Below are 9,152 nucleotides of genomic sequence, written 5' to 3' on the forward strand. Positions count from 1 at the left end.
CAAAAACAATAGTTATTTCTGGATTTTCCATGCTGTTATTGCTGAGAATCTTACATTCTGTATCGTTAATTGCAGAAGTGTCAACATACCGTGTCCAAAAAATAAATAAATAAACAACCGTAAAATGCTTATTTTGGAGAACAAGCCAACAAGGAAAAGCTGGAAGGCTGAAGCTAAACGGATTTCATCCAATGGCTGTCCTCTTAAAAACAAAAAATCAGTCTTCAGCTGCTCGTTAATCTCTATTCAAGACAGACAGTGTGAATGTTTCTAATGCCAAATAAGAGAAAACTAGCAAAAGATCCTAATTATGATGGACGAGATGGATCAATGCTAGAAGTGTTTTTACATACTGCCCAAAATTCACCATACAAAAGTCTGACTATGGGTGCCAATGTCTCAGAGGTAAAGTTTACAAACTTTCTCAGAGTTCTAAGGGTCCACTGATTTTGATCCTAGAAATAATTCGTTTTATTTTCTTCTATTTTTTTAATTTTTGCTTGGTTAAAGATATGTTTGCATTGCATATTTTTTATGAATTTTCATTATTTTTTTTTATTTTTTATATTCTATAAAAGTTCGCCTGATCAATTAGAACAAGCAGCTAAGAACAAGAAAATTACTAAATAAATTTATCAAATTTTTTAACCTGAAGGTGTCAAACTTCCAGTGTAACTTCCAAGCCTGAGTTTAATTTCAATATAAAACATCCTTAGCAGTATAAAAAAATGTATAATTTTCCTGGTCTTTTCCATTCTAATTTATTGAAAAATTTAGATTATCAGGATGTCAGCCACATAAGTGTTTTACAGTAGTTTTATTGTATAATTAACATACTGAAATGATTTAATGAGGATTAAATTAAATATATTCATAGGGGTCTTAAGCGATAATTTTCTCAATCAAATTTATTCTTTCCAATACCTATCTCTGGTTTACTAAACATGGTACTGCATCTACAGTCTGGAAAATAAAATTTACCGTTTTTCTTTATAAAAGTGTGATTTGTATAAACATTTAATCACACAGACAAACATTAATTTTAGATATAATATATATATATATATATATATATATATATATATATATATATATATATATATATATGTGTGTGTGTGTGTGTGTGTGTGTGTGTGTGTGTGTGTGTGTGTGTGTGTGTGTGTGTGTATGTATGTATAAGCAGGAGCCACTAGGAAAGTTCAAGAAGAAACGACAGAGTGCCAAGTATTTTCGTGTATTTTAACACGTCTCTGGGCATGTGTTAAAATACACGAAACTACTTGGCACTCTGTCTTTTCATTTTGAACTTTCCCAGTGTCTTCAGCTAACAAACAAAATCACGCGCTTACTTTTGTAATTTCTTAGTGTGTGTGTGTGTGTGTGTGTGTGTATGTATGTATGTATATATACATATATATATACTGTATATGTATATGTATATATATATATATATATATATATATATATATATATATATATATATATATATATATATATATATATATATATGTGTATATATATATATATATATATAGTTTTATCTTTAACTACTACTTTAGAAATTTATTTTTTCCTCTAAATATTCAGGACTCAAACCAAACTATTTAGCACCACAACTGAGGTCTCAAGAATGTGTAATGTGTCAGGAGTTTACATCAGTTAATCTAATTGTTAATCTAACATCCAAGCTTGTTCTTAATCTCTCTCTCTTTCTTTCTCAACTTCTGCTTCTTTGATGTCATCGCAAAGCTGTTGCATTTTTTTATCGCTGCCAGTAATAAAGAGGCTTAGTCATAAGTGAAGTAATTTCTAATTTACAATTTGCACATGCTGACATAAAGTTAACTTCTACTACATTGCTTATTGACAGTCTACAATATAGCACAAAACAGTAATTTCTTAATATTCAATTAGTAAATATAGGCAAGATATCTTATCAGAAAAAGTAATAAAATTAACTAACGATGAAACGGACGCACGCGCGCGCGCGCACACACAGATATATATATAACACAAACACACATACATATATATATATATATATATATACATATACACACACACACACACACACACACACACACACGTGTGTGCATCGCGCGCGCGCTCGCATGTGTTTTTGTGCGTAACGTTTGCATCATCCTGGAAGTCTAAATATTTTTCTTGAGAGGGATACGGATTTCTTAAAAACGTCCGATCAATACAGTCTTGGCAGCGTGGGCTCTTTTCCCGGAACCAACCAATACAAACACCTAAAAATGCCAACGAGTTTTGCACTCCTTGAGAAAAGGGGTCGGGCGGTCAAGCAAAACATGATTCGGAGAGTCGTACCAAGAGTGCGGAATCTTTCAAGCATAACCACTTGGCTTGAAATTGTCAACTCTAAGTTTATTAGTGAAGTTGCAGCAATACTTGGAATCGCCCTGCACCATTGTCTGACTACTTTTTTATCTGTTCTTTAATGATGTCTGTATCTGTACCTACCTACAAACACACACACACACACACACACACACACACACACACACATATATATATATATATTTTTTTATTTAATGTCTGTTTCAATGTTTATGGTTTATAAAAACCTATTTGTATGCAGGACTTTTCAGTCCATGGGTGCAATACCCACGTTTAGCGAACCATGGATAGTTGTTAGAAAGAAAAGTTTTTTGTTAGTCGAATGTCCTAAAAATTTTTCTTCATCGTAAAAATTTATACTTCTATCATCCATTTTCAATTCCATATTCTGACCACTTATCCATCTTTTATCTTTAAATAAATATATGTTTTTTTAACTTATAATGGAAAGACTGCTGAAGAATTTTAGTGTTTAATATTTTTTGTGTCTTAAGTTGTTTGTGGTTTGTAATATTACAAAATCATCAACATACAAACTGCTATTCATTCCTTGAGGTAAAAGTTCAACATTATCATATATTGCCAAAATATATAACGTACCACCACGCTTTTCCCTGATCTGTGAATTTTGACGATGGTTTTCATTTTTATCTAATCTTTATGTGAAAGCATTCAACCAATCTTGTGAGAAGACATCTTTACCACAGATGTTGATCCACGAGATATTCCCTTCTTCCATGTCTACTGCAGGGTAAGTATAACAAATTCTGTCTTTTTCAAAGTGCATAGGCCTTACAACATAATTTGACAAATCAACTAATATTTGTTCAAGACATTTATGGCAGTAGTCCAACAGTCCTAAGTTTCTTTATTTCTCTCTCTTCAGGGAGAACAGAAAAACACCTCTGAACTACAAGATTTTGTCATAACACTTCATACTGTGCCTCAGTATACTAAGAGTAACAACTTATCCCAGGCATCCGGCAGACAGGGCAATAATTCAAAATATCTCAGTATGCCATGAAGAACAAATAGGTGAACAGTACATTCCAATTTCAATTCTACTGGAACGAAATGCCACAGGGATAAACCAACAGACCCAGAAGTAAAGGATACAAAAGCTACAAGGGCAAGACAAGGGCAAAGAAATCAAGATTGTTAGTAACCTGCTGTTCTCCCTTCAGCAGACAAGGGCCCTCAGATCAAGATAGCAACAAAACTTCATTTTCCATTCAGTCAAACCACAACAATACATAAGAAAGGAATGGCATAGCAGTCTGTAAAGATGTCAAACAAAAGAGGGATAATGGAAAGATTATACCAAATACAAATGGAAAGCCCAACATCAGCAAAAGAAGCCCTGATAATGCCAACTCTAGGATTCTATACCATTAGATTGGACAATGCTCCAGAACCCCTAAAACCAATTATTACCATCTACAGAAGGCAAAGAGTGACTTAGATGGCTATAAAAGTGGGACTTCTGAATGTTACCAGTCACCTGTTGCGAGATGAAACTGTAAACCAAATAGGAATTTGTCCGAGTCCGAGAAGTGCGGTTTACCAAGTAGAAGCTGACGTGATGCCACAAGAAATGAGAGACAAACTACATCCGGGACAGCAACAACTCACCACTGACAATTTTGGGTGCAGTGTTGATAAAGAAGAGGGAGGAATCAGAAATGATGGATGGAATCACATCCTGGTAAAACATTCCAGGAACATGTACTTACAAGGCAGACGGATGAACAATGGCAACAACATATGAGAAATTATAAGATCAAATCCAAAAGTGAAGCAGAGAAAGTAAGGAAAATTATAACTCAAAAAGGGCAAAAGACAGAAAACCTTTTGGTCAGGCCACAACTATCATCTATACAAAATCAAAATGGGGAACAAAGAGAAAAGGACACCAACCAAACTGTCTATGCTATCCACAGACTTAACCTAAATTGTGAGTACAAGCATATCATCTTCACAAACAAACTCCATATCTAACACAAGAAAGTGCAATAAAATCCTACCTAGTATTGATACAAGTTGCTCAGAAACTAGAGAAGCTGATGAAAGCTGCAAACGTGTACATAATAGACGAATATTCTTTTAAAAAATACCTCTGCTGTATGGATATCCAAACAATCATTACAGTTGGAAATGGAGTAAAATTCTTAGACAAATATAACAATGACTACAAAAATTTAGTGAAAAAGTTTATCCAATAGAAACAAGTATATTTCTAAGGTACGTCAGTAATTAATGGAAAAATCCATTAAGTCATGAAGGAAAAGATATAAATCAGTAAAAATGTGACTTACATAAACACAGTGAATGCAGTATATTCAATCATTAATGAACACAAAATAATGACTCCCTTACAACTCAAAGGAGAATACATGGAAAGAATGTTGAAGTGACAAATGACAATCAATGGATATCAAATTCATAACAGACATTCTAACTACGCGTAACACATTGGCTAACATTATTTGCTAGATTATTTTCAACAATACTGATGAAAAGAAAATGCGTTCCTCTTCCAAGGCTCATCTACCACAGGCAAAACTATTACCATTCAACTTACGCTATCAATCTTAAACCTAGACAAAATACCAAAAATTAGCACAGGTGACAGATTACTATTTTCCCATCTACCAGTTGCTACGTGTGCATTATACATAGTACCTCTCGTTACACCACTAGATGTTGATAGCAATAAATTAATCTTGGGAAGCCAAACATTTGAAAAAGATAAAACATGAACATAACATGAAACTGTCAAAAAGATTCCATGGCTCTTAACTTCTACCGCAGACTTAGACATGTTAGAAGGTCATGACCATCAGACAATAGATGTATGTTTGACCGAACTTGAATTCCTACATAAAATAAATGACATCATCATATAACAACAAATTATTCTGAAGCACCAAAGGATTATAAAAGGAGGCTCCATGCAGAAAATGGCCCATTCAGCATCAAACACTCATGGAGGAACCAGGCCTAACAGTTGTCAATTCAGCAGGATACCAGATGCAGTAGATAACATAGGTATGAAAATTTCCACTAAATATTATGATAAGTCATATTTGTGGTTAAAAGTTTTCCTAATCATCAACATAGTTCACAGAACATGGTGTAGGTGCAATCTAAGGTGTTTCCATGAATGCACTCTGTTATGGAAGACTGCTCCTACCGGATCCTAATGCAACTTTACATTGCATTACAAACTGGAGAACACAATTCAAACTTAAACATAAAACTTAACTCTAATAAGTGCACAAAAATTATCTGATGTTAGATCAGTTAATATCATTTTATGCAAGAAGCCAAACATACCATCAACGATTATAAAACTTTCATTTAAAAAAGTTCTTACCAAGTATATATAGTAGACTCTGCAGATATGATTTCTAAGGGGGAAGACATGCAGAAACGCAAACAGGTGCAACTCAACTATTAATTAACAGACCATGGTATGATTGTTTATTTTTTCATTATTCGAGTATGTCACTGATTTAAAATTTTATTACAAACAGAAAATCAATGATTTTTAGAAAATGATATTGATGCTCTAACATGCAATACATTCATGAGATACTCAAAACAGTCAGCAATATATTTTCTAGGGGATCACCAGGTTAAAAACCTTATAATCCTAACGAAGGAGATATAGACTATATATATATACATAAAAGAAAGGTAAAAAAAAACGGTGTTATAAAAGTAACTTTCTAGCAACAAGGGGCAGTATGTTATGATGGTGTAGGCAGTAATACTGTACATGGAAAGAAACTAACTAATAAAATGCAAAGGAAATACACTTAAAGAAGTGTATCCTCACCAAAGCATCCCTATACAAATAATATGGCAACACAAACAAGAACAACAAGATAAGACAAGATAGTGAAAAATAAAATGTGGCCTATGTACCTTGGCAGCCAATCAGACAGTCTAAGCCAGACCTTGATTCATGCATTTCACCAATACCAACTCTTTCAGAGGAGAGAAACAGATCCTGCCTGACTACACATGGTCAACAATGAAACTGGAAAGGATGTACAACAAATTCATTTTCCTGCTCGAGTCTTGCAACGACCATAAACAAAGAAATCAACAAAAAATGTAACAAATCGCATAATGAAAAGCGAAAGGGCAAACGAAATGATCAAGACTGTCAGACAGAGAAGTAACTAAGATTCACAAACTTTTAGAACTCAAGGATCCAGATGTGACAGCAAGAAGAATACAAGAGAGAGAGAAATCAAGATTAGCCAGTCCAACCAGCCCAGAATCCTCTTCCAAAACCAACAACAATAGGACCTTAAACAGTAACATCAACAAAACTACAATTTCACTTCAGCTCCATAACAATGAGCAAAAGATGGGGAAAGCAAACAAAAAATTATCACCTTAAACTAAAGAGAAATCAAGGGCCAAATATACCAAATTCAAATTCAAAGCTCATCAGCAGCAAAAGGAGACTTAATGATATAAGCAACAACAAACAAAACCAATTTTCTAAGAAGACAACACCTATTGACCCAAGAAACATTCCTCTCTTCTTACCTACTACAAGGTAAGTTCTTTTTGTATTCAGTTAGAGATGGAAGATGTATAATGAAGACTGAACTATGCCTCTTGGCCAACCTTCAAAATTCTTTAGGGTGATATGCTATATATGAAATTATCAATGTACACAAACCTATGACACCTTCACATCTGGAAAAAATTACCAAACCAAGAATTGCAAACACTCTTCAAACTGCATGGTCCAGCGTACAAACAACAACAGAGATTTATGACATTTGGCTTAAGTTTATTAAGAAGAATAAAGATATATGACGTCTGGAAAGAATTAAAGCAATCCATGGAGATAATCAAACCTTCAAATAAAATGAAATGGCTGATGTTAAATATATCACAGGCACAAACAAAATGTGACATCCATCAGTTTGCTTTCATTGCAGCATTACTTATATCTTTAAAAATATCAACCTTAAAGAAGAGCAGTTTCTTAATTCACAAGCCTTCTGACCCTGGCAAACCCGTAATAACCTAGTTAGGATCCCCAAATTAAATTTAACTTCTGTTTACCTAATACAACACATGCATTACACAAAGAACAGATAACTCCAATCAATGTCACTACAATTGACTGAATTTCCAGTGGTGAAACATCTGAAGTGGGCAAAACAGTAAAGAACACGAAGCTTTTGGAAAGATTTCTTCGCAGGATAAATGATGGCATAATATACCAAACTCGAATTCTGATGTACCCTGATACTACAAAAGGAGACACTTCAGAAATGGTTCAATCTTCATAAAAACACTATGCAAGAATGAGGTCTAGAACTGGCTGAGCTAAACTAATATGGTAAATTTAACACCAGATGCAGCCTCTTCTTTAATAGAACCTGATTCTTGGGCACAAATACACTTAATTACAAACTGGATACCTCATAACTAAAACTTGAATTTAAGATGAAAAGTACTATTGTGTAAAGTGTCACATAGAAAAGTACGGGATGACCTGTCAAATAAGTTTCATAAATCAGGAAGCCATCACACCGGGTTAAAAAATGACATAAAATCAGAAATGTGGATAACATCTGGGTCTGACATAAAAATGTAACAAAATTGGCACGCAGCTGTCACTCTTTGATCAAAATAACTTCAACCCATTATCACTACTAACAATGAATGAACACAAAGCTAAAACTACAGGCTCATATAATGTTACCTAATTTGAGTATGGATTAACAATCACATCACATTTCCCAGTTAGTGGTCAGTGAATTATCAGCGCTCAAAAATGGATACGAGCATTGCAGAGCCATAGGTTACACAATGAAGGTCAGCACTAACTCATCACTGCTACAAGTAAGAATGATGTTCTTCTAAGATTATAAGATAATGATGCAATCTCCCAAATTCTTTTGTGAAGCTGCAAGTAAACATGTGGTCTACACGACTTCATTTAAGATAATACTGTTGAAAGAAACTAGGTGTTAACTTTGGCTAAATCTAGAAATAAAGTAGTTATTTCTGATGGCACATATACTGAAAAAATACAGTATATAGAATCAAGTTTCATATGACTTCAGAAATTTTGTAAATATCGCCCAAGTCTACTCAACAACAATCAATAGAGATGCATAATTAGGCCTCTCAACTGAGTATTCACTTCACTTCTAGGCTGACAACTATTCAGCTGTATTTATATTTGTAAAATTACAACCAAAGGGCATACAACTTCTAGCAAATTTATAACTAAAAATTGGTGGATTTTGTGTGGCACTTGGTACAGGTGACACAGAATGAAACAAAAACAAAATGTATCTCCACATGAAACTCCAGTGTTCATCGTAGTAATCAAATGTGTGGGCCCCTCTTCAAGGGGGTGGTCTAAGTGTAAGTTGGCTGACGTTACTTAGATCTGCAACACAGATGCAAAGCACCCCTTACATGAGGACTCCCCTCAACTATGAGGGATCAGCCATAAGCACTGTGTTACTGCTAGTGGGCGATTGTTAAGGGAAACTACAGAGCTTAAAAACCAAACTAAATAATATGGGTTGCATAAAATTCCTGAAATTACCCCATCCAACAAATTCATAGTAACTTAAGTTACTGTGGTAAAAAGTATGTATTTCAGTTTTTTCTTACCAAACCAAACTAATAACAGCGAAAGATCTTTAATAATACTGACTGCTATGGCTCAAGTATTCGTATAAAACTAAAGGATTCCAGTCTAGCAGTACTAAAGCTGCAGAACTTGAATGTAGCAAACA

Source organism: Macrobrachium rosenbergii, chromosome 16, assembly GCF_040412425.1.
Source record: "Macrobrachium rosenbergii isolate ZJJX-2024 chromosome 16, ASM4041242v1, whole genome shotgun sequence".
In the NCBI taxonomy this organism is placed as follows: domain Eukaryota; kingdom Metazoa; phylum Arthropoda; class Malacostraca; order Decapoda; family Palaemonidae; genus Macrobrachium; species Macrobrachium rosenbergii.